The sequence below is a fragment of the Somniosus microcephalus genome, chromosome 24 (genome assembly GCF_052327205.1).
Source record: "Somniosus microcephalus isolate GS21.2 chromosome 24, FLI_Smic_1.0, whole genome shotgun sequence".
NCBI classification, from domain to species: Eukaryota; Metazoa; Chordata; class Chondrichthyes; order Squaliformes; family Somniosidae; genus Somniosus; species Somniosus microcephalus.
The window spans coordinates 44102754-44114040 of record NC_141010.1 but is presented as its reverse complement, the minus strand read 5'-3'; the positions used below and the strand labels follow the sequence as shown (position 1 = coordinate 44114040).

General features: G+C 43.8%; 1 protein-coding gene across 10 annotated transcripts in view; it reads left to right on the top strand.

Annotated features, from left to right (window-relative positions):
- The first annotated feature begins 7052 nt into the window (after positions 1-7052).
- LOC147101456 (supervillin-like) overlaps positions 7053-11287 on the top strand; it is a 221357-nt gene continuing 217122 nt past the window's right edge. For 8 of the 10 annotated variants that reach the window (XM_085966587.1, XM_085966588.1, XM_085966585.1 and 5 more), the window contains exon 1: positions 7054-7191. The gene's annotated coding sequence lies outside the window, so the exon portion shown is untranslated. Of the gene's footprint in view, positions 7192-7276; positions 7294-11287 lie in introns of those variants that run through there. The other 2 variants (XM_085966581.1, XM_085966580.1) reach the window with 2 other exon arrangements.

Here is an 11287-nt window from a genome sequence, read left to right as displayed (position 1 = left end):
GGAGGGATTTGAACACAAGGATGTGAATTTAAAAATTGAGGCATTGCCGGACTGGGAGCCAATGTAGGCACTTATGCTGCCACTGGGCCTGCATCTTCCCACTTCTGCTGCCTAACCTCAAGGTTTTACTGCACTTTACTTTTGAAAGGTGAGCTACTGTGTACCACCTAGGGGTACCACAACAGTAGAGGGAGACACAACATAATGGCCTAGAAATTGAGGTTGCGCTGCGCCGGGGCTTAACGCCGGAAATTTAGCGCCGGTGCTAAGTCGCGCTGTGCGCGCCAAAAATTCAGTAGCGCCGCGCCCAAACGGCTGCCGGCGCTACTGAAGGCTGTTTGCGCCTGAAAACTGGCGCTACGCGCCGCATTGCGGCGCTATTCCGGCGCTGCGGCGCCCGATGCGGTGCGGCAGGCTCGGGAAGTGCAGGCCTCCTCCTTCCCTTAAGGAGGAGCTGCTTGCACCCGGCCGCGGCCCGCGAAAATCTTTTTAAAAATGAGCCCGGCACCTCGGACAAGTGCCGGGCTTGCTTCTGTTCCGGGGGGGGGGGGGAAGTCCGGGGAGGGAGCTGCGGCCAGGCGGCCGGCGGGAAAGCGGCCGGCCGCCGCGGGGCCTTTAATGCGCCGGCGCAAAGACTTGTAAGACTCTGTTGCCAGAGTCTTAGTTGCGGCTGTCACGGGCGAGGCGGCCGCAACTGAATTTCGGCGCTGGGGCCCGTCGGCATGGCAACCGGGACGCTGCGCACACCGATGACGTCATCGGTGCCGGCGCAGCGCTACCGGTCTACCGCGGCGGAAGGGCCCCAGGCAATTTCGGCGCCGGCGCCAAATGCAGCGCTAGGCCCTCTAGCGCCGCAAAATCGGCGCTAAGGGCACTCAATTTCTAGGCCAATGTTCCTTAATAAAAACAGAAAATGCTAGAAACACTCAGCAGATCAGGTAGCATCTGTGGAGAGAGAAACAAAGTTAACGTTTCAGATCGATGATCTTTCAAACGTTGATATGGTTTGTGAAGATAATATGCAAGTTAACAAAAATAATGTTAAATAATAGATTTCTTATTCTTGCTGACTAAACTGTGGTATGTGTAGTGGCTGGAGTATTCCTTTCAAAGTTGTATTTTTGTTGCTCTTCCCTGCATCCAAGAGGCCCCTTTTTTCCAAGGATGAATTCATGGAACTCACTGCATGATTTTTGAAGTTGACTTTGACGTACAATTCCACCTCGACAAGGTCAGCTCTCACCCTAATTCTCTTGGCCAGCCATAGATTCTTCATCATGGAGAACACTCTTTCCACAGAAATGTTGCTCACAGCCACAGCTCGCACATGCTCCATTAGGTGCTGAGGAGCATGTGGGAGAAGAAGTTGGTCCACTGGTGATCCACTCGTTCCATGCCCTGGAGTTCTGGCATAACTTCACACGGAGTACACAAAAGCCATAGAACATACTTATCCATCCTAGTCTGCTACATTTGCAGCCTTGACCCCAAATGTGAACTGTGCACAAAGACCAAACACTGCAAAGTGTTTCAGAGAACTTTTATCAAAGGGGAACCATTTCTCCAAGTCGGCAATGTCACTCTTGCACGCCTTCATTCCACCTGATTGGCATGCAGTTGAAGAGCGATAAGCAACTTCTTCAAATTCTGGTTCACTTTGACAAAGAGGTTGTCTCACAGCCTGTACGTCAAATTGCCTCTCGGATTTTCCATCACTCCAGTTAACGTCTGTAGCCTGACTTGTATCACTTTCAAGATCTTGACTTTGTGCTGTAGTGTAAAACAGGTGATAGCGAATCGGCAGCTTACATCTCTCCCCGTTTTGATTTCCATTGAAGTCACGCTATCACCCATTTTCCACTACTGCACAAAGTCAAAATGATCCCTTTGAGCAGCGTGTGAAAAGCATTCATGTAACTATGCACAAAGTACAAATGGAATTCAGGGATAGTGAGATCCTGGTCACTTTTTAGCTCATGTTCTTGGGCAGCATTGAAGTTCCTTTGTGAAATGAAGTGCACGTTCTCAGCTTTCCAGCATTTGAAAAGTCTCTCGGTAGCTGGAAGGAGTGACAGCTGCCTCACTGGAACATGTAGCAGAAGATCACTGTATTCCTCGTCCACTAATTCAAAACATTCCTGGAGTTCCTTCACCTACTTCTCAGAGCTTAAAAACGCGTTATAATTCTCGATGGCCAGACTCTCCTCGTGGAGCTTACATGCTGGGCGGTGTTAATGCAACACACAGGCATTGCAGCAAGTTAGGCTGTGATGCCTTCAAATTGCAATCTACTGAATTATTTCTCCCAGGCGCTGTCAGAGAACATAACAAATAGGGGCAGGAGTTGGCCATTCGGCCCTTGGAGCCTGCTCCGCCATCCAATAAGATCATGGCTGATCTTCAACTCAACTCCACCTTCCTGCACTATCCCCATATCCCTTGGTTCCCTTAGTATCCAAAAATCTATCCATCTCTGTCTTGAATATACTCAACTGTGGTGCCGTCTTTTGGATGTGACGTTAAACCGAGGCCCCGTCTGCTCTCCCAGGTGGACGTAAAAGATCCCATGGCACTATTTCGAAGAAGAGCAGCACTTCCTCAGTACGGCACTGGAGTGTCAGTCTAGATTTTGTGCTCAAGTCTCTGGAATGGGACTTGAACCCACGACCTTCTGCCTCAGAGACGAGCATGCTACCAACTGAGCCATGGCTGACATATTAAGGGAAACGTTAAGTACTGCCCACTGGTTCTTGCTTCCAGTGGTTTGAGAGTGGATTTGCTTGATTTCTTCCCAGTGTCCTGGCCAATATTTATCCCTCAACCAACATCACTAAAAACAGACTATCTGGTCATTCTCACATTGCTGTTTGTGGGATCTTGCTGTGTGCACAAATTGGCTGCCGCGTTTTCTACATTACAACAGTGACTACACTTCAAAAGTACTTCATGGGCTGTAAAGCCCTTTGGGACATCCTGAAATCATGAAAGGCGCTATAGAAATGCAAGTCTTTCTTTTCTTACTTGAGGCATCAATGGCTATGGAAAATGACATAGTGTGTTTAAAATCATTCAACAGCAGCTCAGCTGTGTAGGGCACCAGGACATTTACCACAATGCTCTCACATCCTCCCACAATGTATGTTTTGACTCAACTTTGAATTCAAAAGTATTTCGGCAGTCGACTTCAAGCCACAATCAGGTGACAAGTAGCTGTGATGATGCACAGCTGCCTTGTACACATAAGTTACTTCAGCTGCAATGACACTCGTCTCCTCAGGAGTGTCTTTGGGTGTGAAATATTTAACCAAATGGCTGCTCGTGTTCTTCGCTCTCACTGACTCTTGCTCTTTCTGTGTGTCCGTGCGCCTTCTCACAGCACCAACACCTTCAATTTTAATGGAAGATGGCATTGGCCGTGTGTCACGTCGAGCCATCACCGGGTCGTTATATTTTGCAATGCACTCTCTAAATTTGGGCTCTGATAACCACTCATCCCTAAAGGAGCAGACTCTTTTCTGTATATCCTTTGGATTGTTGCAGATATTCTCTTTGCCTTTGTCCTCATGTGTATGTTTAGGTGCTTTCACAGAAACCCCACAGTGCAGATAGAGGCCATTTCGGCCCATCGAGCCTGCACCGACACATATCCCACCCGATCCCCGTAACCCCAACACACATCCCACCCTATCCCTGTAACCCCACCTATTTAATCCCCCTAACACTAAGGGTCAATTTATCATAGCCAATCAACCTAACCCGCACATCTTTGGACTGTGGGAGAAAACCGGAGCACCCGGAGAAAACCCACGCAAACACGGGGAGAATGTGCAAACTCCACACAGACAGTCGCCCGAGGCCGGATTCGAACCCGGGTCTCTGGCGCTGTGAGGCAACAGTGCTAACCACTATGCCACTCATAGTCCTTTAATGTTAAATAACACTACACCTACTAGGGGCCTCATCAGAATTTACTGACTGGTTACTTTTTCAACGTATAAGTTTTAGTATTAATGTTAGTATTAATATAAACAGTAGTAGTATAAGTATTAGTATTAATGTTAGTATTAATATAAGCAGTAGTAGTATAAGTATTAGTATTAATGTTAGTATTAATACAAGCAGTAGTAGTATAAGTATTAGTATTAATGTTAGTATTAATACAAACAGTAGTAGTATAAGTATTAGTATTAATGTTAGTATTAATACAAACAGTAGTAGTATCAGTATTAGTATTAATGTTAGTATTAATACAAACAGTAGTAGTATCAGTGTTAGTATTAATGTTAGTATTAATACAAACAGTAGTAGTATAAGTGTTAGTATTAATGTTAGTATTAATACAAGCAGTAGTAGTATAAGTATTAGTATTAATGTTAGTATTAATACAAGCAGTAGTAGTATAAGTATTAGTATTAATGTTAGTATTAATACAAGCAGTAGTAGTATAAGTATTAGTATTAATGTTAGTATTAATACAAGCAGTAGTAGTATAAGTATTAGTATTAATGTTAGTATTAATACAAGCAGTAGTAGTATAAGTATTAGTATTAATGTTAGTATTAATACAAGCAGTAGTAGTATAAGTATTAGTATTAATGTTAGTATTAATACAAGCAGTAGTAGTATAAGTATTAGTATTAATGTTAGTATTAATACAAGCAGTAGTAGTATAAGTTTTAGTATTAATGTTAGTATTAATACAAGCAGTAGTAGTATAAGTATTAGTATTAATGTTAGTATTAATACAAGCAGTAGTAGTATAAGTTTTAGTATTAATGTTAGTATTAATACAAGCAGTAGTAGTATAAGTTTTAGTATTAATGTTAGTATTAATACAAGCAGTAGTAGTATAAGTTTTAGTATTAATGTTAGTATTAATACAAGCAGTAGCAGTATAAGTATTAGTATTAATGTTAGTATTAATACAAGCAGTAGTAGTATAAGTTTTAGTATTAATGTTAGTATTAATACAAGCAGTAGTAGTATAAGTTTTAGTATTAATGTTAGTATTAATACAAGCAGTAGCAGTATTAGTATTAGTATTAATGTTAGTATTAATACAAGCAGTAGCAGTATAAGTATTAGTATTAATGTTAGTATTAATACAAGCAGTAGCAGTATAAGTATTAGTATTAATGTTAGTATTAATACAAACAGTAGCAGTATAAGTATTAGTATTAATGTTAGTATTAATACAAACAGTAGCAGTATAAGTATTAGTATTAATGTTAGTATTAATACAAACAGTAGCAGTATAAGTATTAGTATTAATGTTAGTATTAATACAAGCAGTAGTAGTATAAGTTTTAGTATTAATGTTAGTATTAATACAAGCAGTAGTAGTATAAGTTTTAGTATTAATGTTAGTATTAATACAAGCAGTAGTAGTATAAGTTTTAGTATTAATGTTAGTATTAATACAAGCAGTAGCAGTATAAGTATTAGTATTAATGTTAGTATTAATACAAGCAGTAGCAGTATAAGTTTTAGTATTAATGTTAGTATTAATACAAGCAGTAGTAGTATAAGTTTTAGTATTAATGTTAGTATTAATACAAGCAGTAGCAGTATTAGTATTAGTATTAATGTTAGTATTAATACAAGCAGTAGCAGTATAAGTATTAGTATTAATGTTAGTATTAATACAAGCAGTAGCAGTATAAGTATTAGTATTAATGTTAGTATTAATACAAACAGTAGCAGTATAAGTATTAGTATTAATGTTAGTATTAATACAAACAGTAGCAGTATAAGTATTAGTATTAATGTTAGTATTAATACAAACAGTAGCAGTATAAGTATTAGTATTAATGTTAGTATTAATACAAACAGTAGCAGTATAAGTATTAGTATTAATGTTAGTATTAATACAAACAGTAGCAGTATAAGTATTAGTATAAATGTTAGTATTAATACAAACAGTAGCAGTATAAGTATTAGTATTAATGTTAGTAAGGGTAGAAGAGTTACCGGAAATGGTTTACTTACAAGAATTAAAGGCAAACACGGTTATTCCGCACTTCCACAATGTTCTATTGCCACCAAAAAGTTGCCACGGAGCATTCCATTAGCAGTGAAAGAGTGGGTGACACTGACAGATGAATTGACGTTAGCCTCTAACAGCAGGAATGTCGATGACTGGGTAGATTTTCTGCGCCATGTTCAGTCTTGGAGAAATTGCCAAAGCTACCGCACACTGGGGGTAATTTTGACTTTGTGCGATAGTGTAAAACAGGCGATGTCGAATCCACCACCCGTTACACATCGCTCCCATTGATATCAATGGAAATTAAAATCAGGACAGATGTATAACTGGCGGCTGATTCGATATCGGCCATTTTACATGGTCACTAAAGTCAAAATTAGCCCCAGTGTGTCGCCAAAACTATTTTGTCTGAAAAACCACAACTGAAAGTCGGGACAAATGAGCCTCCGTACAAGGTTCGATCGGGACACGGGACTCGAGGCTCAAAATTGGGATTGTCCAGGTAAAAGTAACTGGGGGAAGTTACAGAGGTGAGATGATACAACACTTTGGAAGGATTTATAATCAAAGATGGGGATCTAGGAATCAATGTGCTGCGCGTTGGCAAGCCAGTGAGGGGAGACGTGAAAAGTGAATGGGATTTTAGTAGAGGATCGGATGTGGGCAGCAGTGTTCTCTCTGAGGCGAAGTGTGGCACTCGCTACCATAGGGAGTAGTTGAGGTGAATAGCGTCAATGTATTCAAGAGGAAGCTAGTTAAGTACATGAGGGAGGAAGGAATAGAAGGCTATGTTGACGGGGTTCGATGAAGAGGGGTGGGAGGAGGCTCGTGTGGAGCATAAACACCGGCATGGACCAGTTGGGCTGATTGACCTGTTCCTGTGCTGTACATTCTATGTCATTCTATGTGCATACTATACACAGGGAACCGTAGTGGAGGAGGGGCAGCAGTGAAGTCGACCAGCTGTGCAGAGAGCTTTAAATCAGCTGACCTTGACTTAATGCTGAGCTACCAAGGCTATTTCTGACCGGGATTCTCTGGTGTCAAGTACCGCTCAGTCCTTACATGGTCAGTCAGCCCTGGAGAGCAGGTAAGGGTGGCCGGTCAAGACCCAGAGGCTTTGAGGTGGGAGACACACTGAGCTGGGAGAAATGTTGCCAGGTCTGCAGCGGCCCCGCGTAGAATGAGCCGCCAGTGGTGCATCTGTAAGTGATTCAGTTATTAGCAGTTGTGTGCAGGAGGAGATTGTGAGAAACTCGTTACAACAAATGTGCACCGTGACAGCTAAAGAAACAATCACTTCAAAAGTGAGCCTCAAGTGTGGTTTTGCTTACAGATTGGGAGACGATATGCGATCCTTTGCAAATGTGTAACATAACAGTAATTAGGAAAGAACAGCTAAACCTTAATAGAACCAACGTTGTTGTTTTTCTGTGTCATATATCACTATTGTGGTTCATTTTTTAACGAAAATGCTTGGCAACATTTGAAAAGCTTGGCAACCTTTTGGAAGAGTTCCTGATAAGAGTGTGCCAAGTCTGGAATTCAAGTGTCAGCTGTGGCTCAGTGGGTAGCACACTCGCCTCTGAGTCAAGGAGGTTTGTGTAAAGTATGCGCATATACTTGATACAAAAAGGAAGAGACAGCTTGGAAGGGTTTAACTTAGGTCTTTACTTCATACCCACAGGCGGGAACTGAGGGGAGATCAGTACCCGCAGTACTATTTATACCCCTATGGCCAGGAGTGGTACTACGGTATCACTACGCCCTACAAAGTAGTGCTGCCCTGGCCATAGGGTTAAAGTAGCATACATATTACATACACAACAGTTTGGGTTCAGGTCCCACTCCAGTGACTTGAGCATGTAAAGCTAGGCTGACACTCCTGTGGAGTGCTGCACTGTCAGAGGTGCCGCCTTTCAGGTGAGATGTTAAACCGAGGCCCCGTCTGCTCTCACAAGTGGATGTAAAACATTCCATGGCACTATTCGAAGATGAGCAGGGGAGTTCTCCCCAGTGTCCTGGGCCAATATTTATCCCTCAACCAACATCATTAAAACAGATTATTTGGTCATTATCTAATTGCTGTTTGTGGGAGCTTGCTGTGCGCAAATTGGCTGCCGTATTTCCTCTATTTCAACTGTGACTCCACGTCATAAGTATTGTACTGTCTGTAAAACGCTTTGTGACATCCCGAAGTCGCAAAATGCGCTATATAAATACAAGTTTGTTCTTTCATTTTTGGTGTAACCATCCATCTTTATCGAAATGCCACGGTTAACCAGCTCGGGTTTTGTGAGCCCCATTCTGTCAAACTTGTGCTTGTGCCGGGGCGGGGGGTGAGGGGGTGAGGGGAGGGGAGGTGAGGAGGTGGGGGTGAGGGTGAGGATGTGGGGATGAGGTTGAGGGGGTGAGGGGGGTGAGGGTGGGGTGGTGAGGGTGGTGGTGGGGGTGAGGGTGGGGGGTGAGGGTGGTGGTGGGGGGAGGGTGGGGGGGTGAGGGTGGTTGTGGTGGGGGTGAGGGTGGTGGTGGTGGGGGTGAGGGTGGGGGGTGAGGGTGGTGGTGGTGGGGGTGAGGGTGGGGGGGTGAGGGTGGTGGTGGTGGGGGTGAGGGTGGGGGGGTGAGGGTCGTGGTGGTGGGGGTAAGGGTGGGGGGGTGAGGGTGGGGGGTGAGGGTGGTAGTGGGGGTGAGGGTGGGGGTGAGGGTGGGGGGTGAGGGTGGGGGGTTGAGGGGGGGTGGGGGGAGAGGGTGGTGGGGGGTTGAGGGGGGGTGGGGGGAGAGGGTGGTGGTGGGGGTGGGGGGGGTGGGGGGAGTGAGGGGGTGAGGGTGGGGGATGAGGGGTGGGGTGCCACACTGCAGTTAGGTTCCAAGCTCTTGTCTTCATGGTGTGATGCTTCGGTGTTTACCAGGGAGGCCCGTGGCCCATAAATAATGTTCATCAGGGTTCGACCCGAAACATTGACCCTGTTTCTCTCTCCTCGATGCTGTCTGATCTGTTGAGTGTTTCCAGCACTTTCTGTTGTTATTACAGATTTCCAGCATCCGCAGTATTTGGCTGTTGTACTAGAGAATAGAACTGAATCCCTGGGCTTTGTAGACTGGATATAGCCCAAGGCCCACAGGTAGAGGATGATAAATAGTTATTCTAAAAGGTGGGGGTCACAGGTCAAGAGGTCGGTGCTGTGCTTCACCTGAGGAAAGTTACAAGCGTGAAATAGGGTTGAAGGGTCGCCAGTGACATAATGGCAAAGGGCAGTTAGATGCTTGGAATGGGGGACAGTGGGATTGGTATTCTGGAATGAAAATCTTCATTTCCATCTAATTTGTGTATCCTGGGAACTCTGTAAAAGGTGCTTACAGTTAGCACATGTGCCGAGAACATTTCCTTGGAATAACTATTTGTGTTGCCCCACCCCCCGCTGTGCGAGGGTGGTATCTGTTTTTATGATGTCACTGTAACTGCTCGAGTGACATCCTCCTGACCTGAGAAGACCTTTAATGTTTAGCTGGATTAATACTTCAGAAAGGACAGTTACTGGCAGCATCACTATTAATTAATATTTTGTCAGACATTCTTTACATAACTTGGTTAAAATAGAGCTGCAGGAACTTGTGATAATGTGACCCCCGGACATGTTAAGGAAGTTTTATTTTTAATTGGGGAAAAATGTTCTCATAAAATGTTCTTACATTACAGAGCTTGACACTCAGTGCCGTACTGAGTGAGCATGGCATTGTCGGAGGTTTAATCCCTCAGATGATATGTTAAATTTAGGAGGTGGGTCGTCAGGTGAGGCACCACATCACCTAGGCTCCCAGTGCGGAAGTTGCAGTTGTGTCTGGGTGTTGGAGTGGCTGACAGTTCCCCACGTGCCTGGGACTAGGAACTATTGACACAATCCCCTCCCTAGCTCTGTAACCTCCTCCAGCTCTACAACCCTCCGAGGTATCTGCGCTCCTCCAATTCTGGCCTCGTGCATTCCCAATTCTAATTGCTCCACCATTGGTGGCTGCGTCTTCAGCTGCCTAGGCCCTAAGCTCTGGAATTCCATCGCTAAAATTCTCCACCTCTCTCTCCCCCTTTAAGATGTTCCTTAAAACCTACCTCTTTGACCAAGCTTTTGGTCACCTGCCCCAATATCTCCTGTGAAGCACCTCGGGATGTTTTACTACGTTAAAGGTGCTATATAAATGCAAGTTGTTGTTCTTATTGTAATACCTCATGTGTCTGGGACTAGGAACTACTAATGGTTCCATTTGTGTCTAGAGTGAACAGGGAAAGACTGACTATTTCATCTGGTTGGGGATTTAGTGATGAGGGGTCATCAAGTTAAGAGAATGAGGAGAGAGGTTAGGCAAAATTTCTTTACACAGAGGACTGTTGGCGCATGGAATGCTTTGCCACAAGGAATGGTTGTGGCAGAGACCATTGCATCTTTTAAGGGTAAATATTGGAAACAGATACAGGGTTATGGGGAGAGAGAATGGGGTGGCGGGGTTAGTCTTGGATTGCTCTAGCACAGACACGATTGGCCGAATGGCCTCCTTCTGCACTGTAAACTTATATAAAGTGGCTGTTACATTTGCATATCTAACAGCCGCTACTCTCCAAAAAACGTACTTCACAATGTGAATCACTTTCAGATGTTTTGACACAATAAGGTGCAATATAAATTCAAGGATTGTCACTTTCATTTTTTATTGTCTCTATCTCCTTGTATAATTAAAACATGAAAGCTTAGGTGTCATTCCCCTGCAATGCCCTGTTGTTTTCTGTTTGCCGGATGAGTTTTCTGCTGATTGAGAATGTAAACATGGGATTCATTCACTTGCCACAGCATCTGGAGGTGTATGCTAGGCAAGTCCTGGCCTATCATGAAGGAGGTGAGAGATCACTCTCTCAAACAGCAGAGCATTTTCTCAATATATGTTAAAGGCGTTGTTTAATCAACTCATTATATATCTTCTAAATCAAATACTACCACCTCCAACCTGCTTCACAACAAAACAAATAGGAATCTTTTCAAAGTAACAACAGAAAATGCTGGAAAACTCAGCAAGCCAGGCAACATCCGTGGAGAGAGAAACAGAGTTAACGTTTCAGGTCGAAGACCCTTCGTCAGAACTGGAAAAAAACAGGAAAAGGAATAGATTGTGAAGCAAGTTAGGGGCTGGGAGAAGGGGGAGGGGATGAAAGAACAAAAGGGAAGGTCAGTGATAGGCTAGAAAGCAGGCGAGATTGAGAGACATTGAGAGACATTAAGAGATATTCAAGGCGAGAGGAGGTGGTAATGGGACAGG